This window comes from Schistocerca americana, chromosome X (assembly GCF_021461395.2).
Source record: "Schistocerca americana isolate TAMUIC-IGC-003095 chromosome X, iqSchAmer2.1, whole genome shotgun sequence".
Classification (NCBI taxonomy): Eukaryota; Metazoa; Arthropoda; class Insecta; order Orthoptera; family Acrididae; genus Schistocerca; species Schistocerca americana.
In genome coordinates, this window is record NC_060130.1 from 670,835,412 (window position 1) to 670,852,603 (window position 17,192).

Genomic DNA, 17,192 nt, shown 5'->3' on the forward strand with positions numbered 1-17,192 from the left:
CTCATTTCACGGCAAACGTGCAAATGTGACTGTTCTCTCTCTCTACCTCTCTCTCTCTCTATCTCTCTCTCCTCCCGCACAGGCCATGAAGGCGTCACTGGATGCGGATACGGAGGGGCATGTGGTCAGCACACCTCTCTCCCGGCCGTATGTCAGTTTCCGAGACCGGAGCCGCTACTTCTCAATCAAGTAGCACCTCAGTTTGCCTCACACGGGCTGAGTGCACCCCGCTTGTCAACAGCGCTCGGCAGGCCGGATGGTCACCCATCCAAGTGCTAGCCTAGCCCAACAGCGCTTAACTACGGTGATCTGACGGGGACCGGTGTTACCACTACGGCAAGGCCGTTGGCCATGTGACTGTCCTAGAGATACAGAATCTGAGTTGGACATCGTCGCTTATATTTATTCAATTTGTAACTTTACAACGCGTCAACGTGCCACTATATTGCACGTAGTATTTGCTGATGTCCTTTCTTAGCCAATGTCTTTTGTCAATCTATTGAAATACGAGGGCTATTCGGAAAGCAAGGAATGATAGGTCGCGAAATGGAAACCACAGTGATAATCAAGACTGTTTTATTTGCAACGGTTAATTACACCTTCCAGCTACTTCTGTACACATTTGCCGCTCAGACTTAGAGATCTGTTGAAGCGTTGTACTAACTTTTCAATTCCCTCGTTATAGAAGACAGCCGCCAGTGCTTTACGACAATTTTCTACTCTGGACAGCAACTCGTTGTCTGTGTCAAAATATTGTCTTCATAGCCAGCGGTTCAGTTGAGCAAAGATGAACCTCAGGGGTAGTCAGTTACGGGCTGTATTGTGGGTGATCAAACACTTCCCATCGAAAACGCTACTGGAGCATCTTCATTGCCCCTGCTGAGTGCAGAACGTGTAGAACGAACCGCATTACAGTTATGTTATGTGGATTGCATAGCTTCAGCCGAAATCTTTCGCCAGGCTCTCATACTTGGCGGGAGACGCTAATTTCTAGCCATCTTTACGTTTTCACTGTGAGCTCAAAATTGAAAAGAGCGACATGATGCGATCGACGGGAGCACTAGACACAGTTTCCAACGCATCTGTGCAAAGATTCTTCAGATTTTCACTGTATTTTCTTTTGTGTTAGCAGAAGAGTCAACACCGTGTTATGAGTGGAGGTCGAAATGCACGCGTTTTAGCTCACGCAGGCTGGCGTGAGGAGGGAAGAACTATACTGACGTGAGGTCTGGAACATGACAAGGAATGAGAATTCAGAAAGCGGACGTAATTAGTTTGATACTTAACTTTAATCCATTAATGATGAACGTCGCTCTTGACGGTACATGATTCACAATATTGTCTGTTCAGAATACATTCTGGAAGATGGTCATTATAGTAACTGAATATGGCGCCTTGCTAGGTCGTAGCAAATGACGTAGCTGAAGGCTATGCTAAACTGTCGTCTCTGCAAATGAGAGCGTATGTAGACAGTGAACCATCGCTAGCAAAGTCGGCTGTAGAAATAGGATGAGTGCTAGGGGGTTTCTAGACTAGACCTGCCGTGTGGCGGCGCTCAGTCTGCAATCACATAGTGGCGACACGCGGGTCCGACGTATACTAACGGACCGCGGCCGACTTAAAGGCTACCACCTAGCAAGTGTGGTGTCTGGCGGTGACACCACATTTTCCATTTCGCGACCGATCGTGCCTTACTGTCCGAATAACCTTCGTACTATATTACGTAAGTCATAAGAGATATCATGTCGCATGTAGTGAGAAATCTCTCGTTTGATACTTTTGACCAGATCCCATATGATGATAAATTTTTAATTGATGACAAGTTGTGAACATTCTCATGTCAAAAGGGCTATAGTTCACGATAGGACTGACAGGATCTATGGTTTTTTAGAAGATATCAGTAGCGCCCTAAAGCGTATATGTTAAGCGTTTTTTTTAACTGTATTTACTGGGTATTCTGTGTGGCATAAGTCGTAAATAAATACACAGTGCTCTGAAATGTAAGATATCTTCCCATTACCAAAAGGACCGTGTGGTATTTGAGATGCAGTGCTCCACTTGCACAATGATTTTAAAAAGAGTTAACGCAAATCCATAGGCAGTCAGAACTGCAAATAAGATTTGGTTAAAAACGGAGTCAGCGTTGTTAAAATAGTTGCTTTAATCACACGTCGAGCGAGTTGGCGCAGTGATTAGCACACTGGATTCGCATTCAGTAGGACGATGATTCAGTTCCCTGTCTGGCCATCCAGATTTAGGTTTTCCGTGATGTCCCTAAATCGCTCCATGCAAATGTTGAGATGGTTCCTATGAAAAGGGCATGGCCAATTTCCTACCCCACGCTTTCGTAATTCGAGCTTGTGCTTTGTCCCTAATGACCGTGTTGTCGACGCGACGATAAACTCTAATCTTCTTTCCTTCCTTTTACTTCTATGACACGTTTGTATCTTCATGCAAATGTCGTTTTCCTCCTGTTTTCTTTACGGTTTCTGTCACTATGGTGATAATGATCTTTCTTAGAGTAATAGCCCTACCTGTTCACATTCGCCATGAAAATTTCAGTAGTGGCAAGTGATAAACTATTGTTATCAGAATTTTTCTCACTACGAAGTTTATCTGCTTGCATATGACGACCGTGAACCATCAGTAATCCGGAATATTCGTCGGCAATTAGTCCAAAGTGACATACTAACATACTAATAGGAATAAAATTTAACTGTCAGCACTGTTGTACTTCTCTGCCTAAATTAAGTTCAGGAAGAAACATAGAGCGCTGGAATAATTGTCCGAAAACAGACGGCTCTTGCGCAGAAAATGACTTTTTCTGCTGTGAATAATTGCTACGAAGTCAGTCTGTGTTCTGCTGAGTGTACTAATAAAGGATTGTGTGTGCTATGATCAACGTGCACTGCGTTGCTGACAAAGGCAGGCTACACTTCTATGCTCGTCAGTTATTGAACACGGAAATTTGGTTAGGAAGCGTAGTATGTCACTTGCTGTGAATAAGATTGTTGAAAGTGCTGTTAGATCAGGTCAATATTCCCAGTGACGAGAGTGGCAAACCGTGTAGAAGCGGCTTCGAATGGCCTGCCCTTCGATTTCAAGTTTTATTTCAGCTGAGTCAAGACTCTGTTCAACGAACCCGCGGGCTGTCAACTGGAGTCTCGTAAATTTGTGATCCTACTTCTTTTGTTACGAAACGCCCAGTTACCTTTTCGACATATAAGACCTGCTACGTCATCAAGTTTTACTTCACTTACTGGTAAATTTGGTCACTTCTGTTCTCCATAATCGTATGTATCGCATTAGTAGTCTAGCAGAGTGATATATATTCTTTTTACTCTACAGTTTTGAACTTTCCTAGATTATGTACGTTACAAACTAGTCTTCAGAGATATTGGATACCGGAATGGTATTTATTATCTTTGATTCACTGTTTCCAGTGTTTCTACTGGCATTTATTTGTAGGACTAAAAGATTTATGCCTAGTAGCGCTGAGTATCGTCCAAACTGCATAAGCGTTACGAGAATAACCAAGAAAAATAATAATTTGTAGTTTTTGTTATATTGTGATGTTACTTACATCTGGACCTCGCTTAAAACAACTCTCTTACATGGTAGAGAATACAGTTAAAAATAATTAGGGCTTGATAGTCAGGCTGAATGTTAATACATGTGTTAAATAACCTTGGAAGAAACTGTACAACGTAGAGATGGATCTGGTATCTAATCACCATAGTACCGGCCGCTGTGGCCGAGCTTTTCTAAGTGCTTCAGTCCGGAATCGCGCTGCTGCTACGGTCGCATGCTCGAATCCTGCCTCGGGCATGGATGTGTGTGATGTCCTTAGGTGTAAGTAGTTCTAAGTCTAGGGGACTGATGACCTCAGATGTTAAGTCCCATAGTGCTCAGAGCCATTTCACCGTCATGGTCGTTTTCTAATCCTATTACAAATTATTTTCAAAATGAGGGTCAGTATCAATCGGAAACCACGATTTTACGATTCAGAATGTCTTATTCAGTGAAGTAACCCACATGTTTTATTCATCTTTCATCGATTTTCGATACAGCGGTCAAGGTTGTATCTTTGTTTCGTGTCTAATTTATTCTAATTGATCGCTACTTGTGCTTGACGAGCTCAGTTTTTTTCAGAACTTCTCGGTTGTGTAGATTAATTCGTTTAAACATTTTGTACATACGTCGATAAAAGGCGTAAGTTCTCGTATTTCCCTTATTTTTTGCGGCTTCAGTGATACCAGTATTAGACATCTTGTAAGTATGAAGTAAAAACAATTTATTTAACAATTTAATGATGGACTCCATAAGTATTGAACGTAATTCGTGCCTTGAGTGTTCGGTTTGTGCTGCAGACCCATTTGCCTGAATAGCATAATAGAAAACAAAATCAAAAACAGAAATGCACAGAAGGAGCTCCTGTTATAAACCGCATCTCTTGGAGGCGGAGTGAGAAAGTGTCTTAAAAATTATGTTGGTTACCACTAACCAATTTTAAAGTTAATAACTTTCCATATTACTTACAATGCTTACGGCAGAACTCAGCCATTTTTGAAATATTCACTCTTTGGTTTTCAACTTTCTCCGAGAACAGTTTGCAGAAATAATGGGAAACGAATGTTTATGCGGAAACCCAATTTGCCCTTTACTTCTTTTTTCAAACATCTTTCAACACACGTATGCAACAATAAGCCAGTATTTCTGCTACGTTATGTATGGAGTATAAGAAAGAGTTGATTGTACTTTAACAACACTGATGAAAAATTATGCCGATATATTTTGCTGTTACTGCTGTGATTTTGACTTTTGTTTTAACATGAATTTTTATTTCTTTTGACTGTTGAAGATTTATTAGTTTTATGTTCGTATCGTACCAGGTGAAAGAACAAGGCATGAACGGAATACAGACAATAATTATTGAATACTGATTGCTCTGTACACGTTATAGATTTTATGTTATGTTTCATATGAACTTCGTATATACGAATCTCTTCGTGTACAGTTCTCATGTGTAATCGGAATGATGCAGCACCGTGCTTACAATTTTTTTTTTTTTAAATCAATAGTACACCAATACGTTAAACTCTGCAATGCACTAACCTCAGAAAACACAATGTTTCTGTTTGTAATGTATGTCTGGTTGGAGGCGATACTCGTATATATTTCACCTGCATGTAGCATATACACTCCTGGAAATTGAAATAAGAACACCGTGAATTCATTGTCCCAGGAAGGGGAAACTTTATTGACACATTCCTGGGGTCAGATACATCACATGATCACACTGACAGAACCTCAGGCACATAGACACAGGCAACAGAGCATGCACAATGTCGGCACTAGTACAGTGTATATCCACCTTTCGCAGCAATGCAGGCTGCTATTCTCCCATGGAGACGATCGTAGAGATGCTGGATGTAGTCCTGTGGAACGGCTTGCCATGCCATTTACACCTGGCGCCTCAGCTGGACCAGCGTTCGTGCTGGACATGCAGACCGCGTGAGACGACGCTTCATCCAGTCCCAAACATGCTCAATGGGGGACAGATCCGGAGATCTTGCTGGCCAGGGTAGTTGACTTACACCTTCTAGAGCACGTTGGGTGGCACGGGAGACATGCGGATGTGCATTGTCCTGTTGGAACAGCAAGTTCCCTTGCCGGTCTAGGAATGGTAGAACGATGGGTTCGATGACGGTTTGGATGTACCGTGCACTATTCAGTGTCCCCTCGACGATCACCAGTGGTGTACGGCCAGTGTAGGAGATCGCTCCCCACACCATGATGCCGGGTGTTGGCCCTGTGTGCCTCGGTCGTATGCAGTCCTGATTGTGGCGCTCACCTGCACGGCGCCAAACACGCATGGCACCAAGGTAGAAGCGACTCTCATCGCTGAAGACGACACGTCTCCATTCGTCCCTCCATTCACGCCTGTCGCGACACCACTGGAGGCGGGCTGCACGATGTTGGGGCGTGAGCGGAAGACGGCCTAACGGTGTGCGGGACCGTAGCCCAGCTTCATGGAGACGGTTGCGAATGGTCCTCGCCGATACCCCAGGAGCAACAGTGTCCCTAATTTGCTGGGAAGTGGCGGTGCGGTCCCCTACGGCACTGCGTAGGATCCTACGGTCTTGGCGTGCATCCGTGCGTCGCTGCGGTCCGGTCCCAGGTCGACGGGCACGTGCACCTTCCGCCGACCACTGGCGACAACATCGATGTACTGTGGAGACCTCACGCCCCACGTGTTGAGCAGTTCGGTGGTACGTCCACCCGGCCTACCGCATGCCCACTATACGCCCTCGCTCAAAGTCCGTCAACTGCACATACGGTTCACGTCCACGCTGTCGCGGCATGCTACCAGTGTTAAAGACTGCGATGGAGCTCCGTATGCCACGGCAAACTGGCTGACACTGACGGCGGCGGTGCACAAATGCTGCGCAGCTAGCGCCATTCGACGGCCAACACCGCGGTTCCTGGTGTGTCCGCTGTGCCATGCGTGTGATCATTGCTTGTACAGCCCTCTCGCAGTGTCCGGAGCAAGTATGGTGGGTCTGACACACCGGTGTCAATGTGTTCTTTTTTCCATTTCCAGGAGTGTAGTTTAAAGAGCTTTTTTCCTCATTTTCTTTCTGTCGTTAGAAAATCCAGACACAACCACATTAAATTTTTACCAATATTACATCCTAAACGTTTCTCTAAGAGCAGGAAGTTATTGCACGCATTCTTTATTTACCTCTTTTTGCCCCATACTTCTGCTCACACACACACACGCACACATACACACATACACACATACACACACACACACACACACACACACACATACACACACACACACACACACAAAATTACTCGGAACCTGAAAACCTGCCAGTCAGTACCAACAACCACAAACTCACTCTGCCCTCATATTATTGGATATTACTCCAATTTATACTTCTTTGACAACACAGGGTGTTTGTTTTAACTTGAGACAACTAAATATCACGGAAACGATGCATCGTAGGAAAAAAATTTCTAGGTGAAAAGTTAATATTAGTAAAGAGCGCATCTGTCTGTGCTACAACTGTTCTCCTCTTAAACACCTCTACTGTGTGGTCAACTTTGTATTTTCAAATGGGTCTCCCTCCCCGAACCTATTTTTATTGCATATTCGGATTCTACGCCAAAAAATAGGTACGTTTCACTAAAACCATTTTTTCCCATTCATGGTAGATGGCGCTGTGATAGACAAGTATCAATTTTACCTGTTTTTGCAATTAAGAACCGACGCATTTGATTCTACATTTCATTTGCTATTTAAATGTAAACTTTTGCGCTCTAACGGTGTTGGTATCTATGTTCACAGTTGATTTTAGTGTTGCAAATTTGACTGTACGTTACAATATTGTTAGCCGTTTCAGTGTTTAGAGAGTGTGTTCAGCGTGATCCTGGAACGACGACGTGGATCTAATAGATCTGTGTTCCCATTAGGAAGTCTGATATCGGAGAGTCCCCCTTTCCTCTCACCATTGGGGTACTTGATTATGGTGAGACCCCTTGCTTCTCATCATAATTGTAATTCACAATAAATGCTCAAACTGACGACCTTCCATTTCGATACATTTATCAATTCTTGGGGAGAATGCTATTATGCAACTTAAAAGCATGTCTAGTGGAATGTTTGCGAAAGCATTTCTGATAAGTTCTATCGTATTATGTCGAGTTGCTGGTACTTCTACATAGTAAGTACCAGTAAGATGGATGTAGAAGAATTATGGGCAAAATTTAAGCAGATTGTAAATCTAAAGCTACGTGCTTAATAAGTGGTTAATGTATGGTAAATGCCCACCATGGTTTAATACCGAAATTCGTAAGATGCTGAGGAAGGAGAGGGTGTTGCACTCTAGGTTCGAAAGGGAACGAACAAACGACGACAAGCGAAGGTTAGTAGAGATTCGTGCGTCTGTGAAAAGATCTATCCGCGGAGAATAGAACAACTACCACCGCCACACCTTATCAAACGATCAGGCAGAGAAAATCTGGTCTTATTTAAAATCGCTAAGCGGGTCTAAGGGTTCCATTCACTCCCTTGTTGACCAGTCTGGTATGGCAGTTGAAGATAGCAAAACGAAAGCCAAAATTTTAAATTTCACGTTCAAGAAATTGTCCACGCAGAATAACCGCACAAACATACCGTCGTTTGACCATCGGGCAGACTCCCGTATGGACGACGTAGAAATAAGCATACCTGGCGTAGAGAAGCAATTCAAAGATTTGTAAACAAATAAATCGCCAGGTCTGGATGGAATCCCACTTCGATTTTACAAAGAGTACTCTACGGCATTGGCCCCTTATATAGCTTGCATCTATCGTGAATCTCTCGCCCAGCACAAAGTCCGAAGCGAAATAAAAAAAAAAAAAAAAAAAAAAAAACGCAAGTGAATCCAGTATATAAGAAATGTAAAAGAGCGAACCCGCAAAATTACAGACCAATATCGCTGACTTCTGTTTGCTGCAGAATCCTTGAACACATTCCCAGTTCGAATATAATTAACTTTCTTGAGGCTAAGCAGCTTATGTCCACGAATCACCATGGTTTTGTGAAGCATCGCTCGTGCGAAACTCAGCTTGCTCTTTTCTCACATGGTATATAGAGAACTATGGATAAAGGGCAACAGGCAGACTCCGCATTTCTAGATTTCCGGAAAGCATTTGACATGGCGCCCCATTGCAGGCTGCTACCGAAGGTACGAGCATATGGAATAAGTTGGCATATATGTGGGTGGCACGAAGACTTCTTAAATAATAGAACCCAGTACGTTGTCCTCGACGGCGAGTGTTCATCAGAGCAAGGGTTCCGTCAGGAGTGTCCCAGGGAAGTGTGGTAGGACCGCTGTTGTTCTCTATACGCATAAATGATTTAGCGGACAGCGTGTGAAGCAATCTGCGGTTGTTTGCTGATGATGTCGAGGTGTACGGTAAGGTCTGGAAGTTGAGTGACTGTAGGAAGATACAAGACGACTTAGACAAAATTTACAGTTCGTGTGATGAATGGCCAGTACTGGACCAGGTCCGCCCGAGAACAGTCTTAGGTCCAGTAATACTGGATCAGGTCTACTCGAGGAGCAGTCTCAGGTCGAACCTGATAAAGGTTACGAGCTACGTTACCGAAATATTGTGCAAGAACGACACTCATATCCGGCAGAACACCCGACAACCCAAGATGTCATTAGATCGAGGGAAAGCCTGAAGATTTAAGTACCATATTCTTTGTACTGTAGTCCGCAGCTCGTGGTCTCCCGGCGGGAGTTCTCCGTCTGCCAAATGACTATAAAGTAGTAACCACCACACCCAAGAGGTGCCACGTTTATCAACAGCGCAAGGAAACCTAATGAGTTGGCTAACTTGACATAAAATTAATTTAACGCCTTCAAACCCACAACAAAATAAATGATACCATAGGGAATGAGAATGGGCGTCGTTGAAAAATTAATAACAAGGACGTACGGTAACACAAAGAGATTTATTAACTAATATCAGGATCAAGAGAAAACAAACATATAAACAGAAATTTCAATGGTATAACATTTCAATAATATGAACTCAGGTTGGTTGGCAATAGACGTGGGGAACCTAATTGGAATTTACGTATAGATGAAACTGGCAACTGTGAGTGGAAGAATGCCAGTCTAGGCAAGAACACTCTGCTGTGTCATTCCACTGATTGGTCTCTTGTGTCAAAATACAGTTAAGCGTGCAGTGGACACTGGGAGTGACTACTGTGAGTATAAAGCTGCTATAAAAAAAAAGAAAAAAAAGGATGGCCATGAAAATGATTGATAAGCTTCTGAATTTGCCGAAGCTGCACAACGTTACCAATATAGCCAGTGAAAGACGAGATGCTGTCGTCTGCATGTGAGCGATGCCAAAACTGCTAGGTTTGGTGGCGTATTGAACTACAGGAGGTGACCCCATGTCCACCAGTGATTGTTTCACGTCTGCGGAAAATATAAAGTTTTGCCCAGGTGTCCGGACGTGTTTAACAGCTAACTGCTCTCTCTGTAGAAATAGAAGAGCTCTAGCGACTGTACTCTGCGATGGTCAAAAAGCAAGACCTTGCCCCTCCTGCTGCTAAAAAAAAAAAAAAAAAAAAAAAATCAGCACACAATGCCTGGAGGTCCTGCAACCAAACCTCCACCACATTTCACAAGATGAGGGAAGCTTCCTACTGAAAACAAGCTCTGTCTCGTCCATAAGACGATTTAGTGGGTGCCGTTTTGGCGAGGCGTGGAGGCACTTAAGAAACGCTACATCCGGAGAAATTCGTCATCCCGTCTCACAAGGTACACTTTTCTTGTAATAAACACATTAGCCCGACGCCACTCTACCTGGACCCGCACGCGGGATAAGGAGACCAGACTCCCACACCACGTCCACTCGCTAATTAAGTGGTCAAACCGACGCCAGGATGCCCGGCGCCACCAGTGTCATTTCGCATTCAGCCACGATGTTGCCACCCTCTTGCTTCAGCCGCTAGCGGAACTAGCCCGACTGCCAGAATGGCGGCCCATAAACCACTGCCCTACAGGGCCCACGGCCAGTTTCAGTGACGACAAAGGGAGGCAAACTCGCTTGCTGTTCGAGGGAAGTTCTAAAGCTGTCCTAGTGCAATGGTCACATCTAGTATCCAAAAATCTGTCTCTACCACTGAATTTAATTCTGCTACTGCTATTCAGTTCATACAACCATCAATCAGTGGTTTACCTTAACCCTAATAGTACGTCAGATTAATATCAATCAGGGAAAATTTAGGTACACTAAAGACGAATGAAACTGTATGATAATCATCGATACAAAATGAAAGGGGAACTGCATGACAAGTATTACCACGGCAGTGGCCTGCCCAGAAGGCACCGCCTGCCATCTTTCAACAACACTCAAGTAAAGTTTTCAGCATCAACCGTTAGAACACAAAGGTTTACATTTACATTGTAAATGGAATGTAGAATCAAATGCATCAGCCCTTAATTGCAAAAACAGGCACATTTGATATTTGTCTGTCACAGCACCTTCTAGGAGTCAATGATTTGAGGAAAGCATATGTATTTTCAGCATAGACATCAAATATGCATTAAAGATGGGGGAGGGTATTCTCATTTGAAAATACAAAATTGACCCCACCCACACAGGAGGGGTCGTTATGAGGTGACCAACTGAAGAACAGACAGATGTCCCTTTGTTAATATTAACTTTTCAAGTAGAACATTTTTGATATGATGTATCGCTTTAGAGATATTTAGTTGTGTGAAGTTAAAACAAAGACCCTGTATATCAAACAATCAACATTATCAATAATAGGCTTTAACAAGAGGACAACGAAACAGAAACATGAATAAAGAAAATATGAACCAAATTGTAGATGGTTAAAGCACAAAATTAGTTCATATTAATAAGAAATTATACTCACAAGGTGAAAGTTTTTTGTTGAATCATCAACTAGCGAGCTCATAGCAAACATATTTACGGACAGAATCCTTAGCCATTTAGTACACCCAAGTCAATGCTACATTAAATGTTGTCATGTATTCTACTAACGAACAAACGACACAAACGTATAGAACAATTTGATGAAGAATTAAATAAAATATGCCCAAAAATTTACTTCAGAATATGTACACAAACAGATAAGAATAAAATGTAGTGTATCTCATCTGACACAGGAAATACACTCCTGGAAATGGAAAAAAGAACACATTGACACCGGTGTGTCAGACCCACCATACTTGCTCCGGACACTGCGAGAGGGCTGTACAAGCAATGATCACACGCACGGCACAGCGGACACACCAGGAACCGCGGTGTTGGCCGTCGAATGGCGCTAGCTGCGCAGCATTTGTGCACCGCCGCCGTCAGTGTCAGCCAGTTTGCCGTGGCATACGGAGCTCCATCGCAGTCTTTAACACTGGTAGCATGCCGCGACAGCGTGGACGTGAACCGTATGTGCAGTTGACGGACTTTGAGCGAGGGCGTATAGTGGGCATACGGGAGGCCGGGTGGACGTACCGCCGAATTGCTCAACACGTGGGGCGTGAGGTCTCCACAGTACATCGATGTTGTCGCCAATGGTCGGCGGAAGGTGCACGTGCCCGTCGACCTGGGACCGGACCGCAGCGACGCACGGATGCACGCCAAGACCGTAGGATCCTACGCAGTGCCGTAGGGGACCGCACCGCCACTTCCCAGCAAATTAGGGACACTGTTGCTCCTGGGGTATCGGCGAGGACCATTCGCAACCGTCTCCATGAAGCTGGGCTACGGTCCCGCACACCGTTAGGCCGTCTTCCGCTCACGCCCCAACATCGTGCAGCCCGCCTCCAGTGGTGTCGCGACAGGCGTGAATGGAGGGACGAATGGAGACGTGTCGTCTTCAGCGATGAGAGTCGCTTCTGCCTTGGTGCCAATGATGGTCGTTTGCGTGTTTGGCGCCGTGCAGGTGAGCGCCACAATCAGGACTGCATACGACAGAGGCACACAGGGCCAACACCCGGCATCATGGTGTGGGGAGCGATCTCCTACACTGGCCGTACACCACTGGTGATCGTCGAGGGGACACTGAATAGTGCACGGTACATCCAAACCGTCATCGAACACATCGTTCTACCATTCCTAGACCGGCCATGGAACTTGCTGTTCCAACAGGACAATGCACGTCGGCATGTATCCCGTGCCACCCAACGTGCTCTAGAAGGTGTAAGTCAACTACCCTGGCCAGCAAGATCTCCGGATCTGTCCCCCATTGAGCATGTTTGGGACTGGATGAAGCGTCGTCTCACGCGGTCTGCACGTCCAGCACGAACGCTGGTCCAACTGAGGCGCCAGGTGTAAATGGCATGGCAAGCCGTTCCACAGGACTACATCCAGCATCTCTACGATCGTCTCCATGGGAGAATAGCAGCCTGCATTGCTGCGAAAGGTGGATATACACTGTACTAGTGCCGACATTGTGCATGCTCTGTTGCCTGTGTCTATGTGCCTGTGGTTCTGTCAGTGTGATCATGTGATGTATCTGACCCCAGGAATGTGTCAATAAAGTTTCCCCTTCCTGGGACAATGAATTCACGGTGTTCTTATTTCAGTTTCCAGGAGTGTACATACATGATTTTGCAATGTACAAAAAACATACAACAGCAAATAGTACATTTCATGACCAGTCAACCCACACAGTGATACACAAAGAAGCAAGGTTCAGACACATACTCCACAGATTAAACAGAACAACCAAAAACAATACTTATACACACAGGAAATACAAACTAAATACAAACTACAAATCAAATAGCCTGAGTCAAATGATACAACAATAATATGGTAAACAGGCGTAAAGTACGAAAACAGAGACTGAAGAATCACTTCATGCACTCAAAATCTCTTTAACACAGCACATTCGAACCAAAAACTCAAGGGACACATGCATGGTACAGTTGTAAAAGAATCCACCATCGGTATTGACTCAGGCGACCAACCCACTTAAAAATCTGTCGTTCACCACAGAGAATTATTGAGAATATGGTTCGATGAACCCTCTGCTAGGCATTTAGTGTGATCTGCAGTGTAGCCCTGTAGATGGAGATATATTTGGTAACTCTGATCAGTGTGTATATGCTGGTCATCCATGCAGCAACTTACCAGTGAGATATTATGAACACCTCAGAGTCCTAAAAATTCATTCCACTTATTATGCACTTAAGAAACCATTAGTGTTACCACCCTAAAACTGAAAGAGACTTAAAAATTCACGATTTCAGCCTCCAACAGAAACTAACCATTGAAGAAAATATCAATGTTCAAGAGGATATGTCGAGAGAGGTGAATTACAAGTGGATAAATGGGGTTCTAAAATGAAATAATATATAAAACATCAAAATAACTACAAAGAAATGGCAATAAAGGAAGCACACACGCAAAGAGAGAGAGAGAGAGGGGGGGGGGAGGGGGGGGAGAGAGAAACAGAGAGAGAGAGAGAGAGAGAGAGAGAGAGAGAGTTACAGAACGACAAAGAGAGGTTCAAGTGATGAATCAGACACAGGAGCAAAATGATTTAACATCGTATACAACAATATGTCCAATGTAAACATAAACTTCAAGTTTTATATGACTCGTGTAACGTAACGCACTGCAATGTTAGAAGATTTTATCTTTGCATTGCAGTCACAATCACATTCTCTCTTGAAGATAGTTGGTTTCTACTGGCATTATGACGCTTCAGAAATTAATTTCAATGAAAGAATGGTAATAATTTTCAGGAATCAAAGGCAGCAATAGTTTGGTTGCACTTTGAACGGATAAAAACATAAAAATTACATTTTCGAACTAACTGCCAGCAGTTTTACATAGTCCATTCTTGCAACCACAGCATCCCGTAGCCACTCTCCTCGTCCATATTTTCTCCAATTAGAGGATGCAACACACGTTAATAATTTGTGTATGGTACTTATATTTGGAATCAGTGAAGTTTCACAAATAAAGTAAAAACATACAATTTGTATTTTAGATTTTACTAAACGTATACATAAAACATGTTAATGTGCAAAACCAATAGCGGTCCCACTTTTGTGTTGCTGTGATTTGTCAGTTAAACGGTACACTCTATAAAACTAAAAAATTATCCTCTCTAGAAATGACGATCTGTTTGAAGTTCATAGCAATTATAGCCGGAGAAAACGGAGAAAGCTGAATCCTATTGCAGCTGATATTTAACTTAAAAGATAGAACATGAAATTATTTCCGACAATAGATTGAAAAGAATGGCGCAAAAATCTCAAGAGCATCAAGAAGAAAAGTCTGAAAAGAAACACAATGAAGAATGCTGAAATAAATGAAGTTAGTGAATTTTACAGTGTAGATGAGATAGTACTAAAATGAAAGAAGTGACAGTTTAATGGCAGAATTTGACATCTTGTTGACAACGCTGACGTTAGGAACTAAATATAGTTTCAGTTGGAGAAGGATGGGAGAAGGATTCATGGTATGTATGATAGGAAGAAGACTAAACTGAGTTGTGGAATCCAAAGAAAACCTATCCAGAATATTGGGACGGGTATTCGAATCTCGTTTTTGCCAGCTGCGAATACAGGGCTGTAATCATTGTGTGACCTGCCTTGGCCTTAGATAATTAAACAATTGCTGTTCACTGTCAGATATTGGTGACCTTGCGTTTCTTTTAGTAGTCTACACATGGCTTACATACAGGATGTTCGGAAAATTCCAGTTACAGATTTCAAGGAATTGTAGGGGGAGTGAGTACATAATATTTTGAATAGGAACCCAAGTCCGGAAACGTACCGTGTCCGTTCTACAATGGTTTCAATTCATATGTTAATCAAATCCACTTCTAGAATGACCCCCAAGTTGTGGCTAAGTCATGTCTCCGCAATATCCTTTCTTTCAGGAGTGCTAGTTCTGCAAGGTTCGCAGGAGAGCTTCTGTAAAGTTTGGAAGGTAAGAGACGAGATACTGGCAGAAGTAAAGCTGTGAGTACCGGGCGTGAGTCGTGCTTCGGTAGCTCAGATGGTAGAGCACTTGCCCGCGAAAGGCAAAGGTCCCGAGTTCGAGTCTCGGTCGGGCACACAGTTTTAATCTGCCAGGAAGTTTCAAATCCACTTCTGCTTGGGGAATTGAATTAGGTGTGATGATAGCAAACAATTCGGAAGGAAACATAACGAAACCAACCATTTATGACTTAAGCGTATTTGTATGTAATAATGCTTGGGTTCCTATTCAAAATATTATGTACTCACTCCCTTCTACACTCCTGGAAATTGAAATAAGAACACCGTGAATTCATTGTCCCAGGAAGGGGAAACTTTATTGACACATTCCTGGGGTCAGATACATCACATGATCACACTGACAGACCCACAGGCACATAGACACAGGCAACAGAGCATGAACAATGTCGGCACTAGTACAGTGTATATCCACCTTTCGCAGCAATGCAGGCTGCTATTCTCCCATGGAGACGACCGTAGGGATGCTGGATGTAGTCCTGTGGAACAGCTTGCCATGCCATTTCCACCTGGCGCCTCAGTTGGACCAGCGTTCGTGCTGGACGTGCAGACCGCGTGAGACGACGCTTCATCCAGTCCCAAACATGCTCAATGGGGGACAGATCCGGAGATCTTGCTGGCCAGGGTAGTTGACTTACACCTTCTAGAGCACGTTGGGTGGCACGGGATACATGCGGACGTGCATTGTCCTGTTGGAACAGCAAGTTCCCTTGCCAGTCTAGGAATGGTAGAACGATGGGTTCTATGACGGTTTGGATGTACCGTGCACTATTCAGTGTCCCCTCGACGATCACCAGTGGTGTACGGCCAGTGTAGGAGATCGCTCCCCACACCATGATGCCGGGTGTTGGCCCTGTGTGCCTCGGTCGTATGCAGTGCTGATTGTGGCGCTCACCTGCACGGCGCCAAACACGCATACGACCATCATTGGCACCAAGGCAGAAGCGACTCTCATCGCTGAAGACGACACGTCTCCATTCGTCCCTCCATTCACGCCTGTCGCGACACCACTGGAGGCGGGCTGCACGATTTTGGGGCGTGAGCGGAAGACGGCCTAACGGTGTGCGGGACCGTAGCCCAGCTTCATGGAGACGGTTGCGAATGGTCCTCGCCGATACCCCAGGAGCAACAGTGTCCCTAATTTGCTGGGAAGTGGCGGTGCGGTCCCCTACGGCACTGCGTAGGATCCTACGGTCTTGGCGTGCATCCGTGCGTCGCTGCGGTCCGGTACCAGGTCGACGGGCACGTGTACCTTCCGCCGACCACTGGCGACAACATCGATGTACTGTGGAGACCTCACGCCCCACGTGTTGAGCAATTCGGCGGTACGTCCACCCGGCCTCCCGCATGCCCACTATACGCCCTCGCTCAAAGTCCGTCAACTGCACATACGGTTCACGTCCACGCTGTCGCGGCATGCTACCAGTGTTAAAGACTGCGATGGAGCTCCGTATGCCATGGCAAACTGGCTGACACTGACGGCGGCGGTGCACAAATGCTGCGCAGCTAGCGCCATTCGACGGCCAACACCGCGGTTCCTGGTGTGTCCGCTGTGCCGTGCATGTGATCATTGCTTGTACAGCCCTCTCGCAGTGTCCGGAGCAAGTATGGTGGGTCTGACACACCGGTGTC

At 44.6% G+C, this 17,192-nt stretch overlaps 1 pseudogene; it reads right to left on the reverse strand.

The window, feature by feature from the left end:
* Nucleotides 1-232: 232 nt before the first annotated feature.
* Nucleotides 233-350, reverse strand: LOC124557391 (annotated as a pseudogene).
* Between the last annotated feature and the right edge of the window lie 16,842 nt (nucleotides 351-17,192).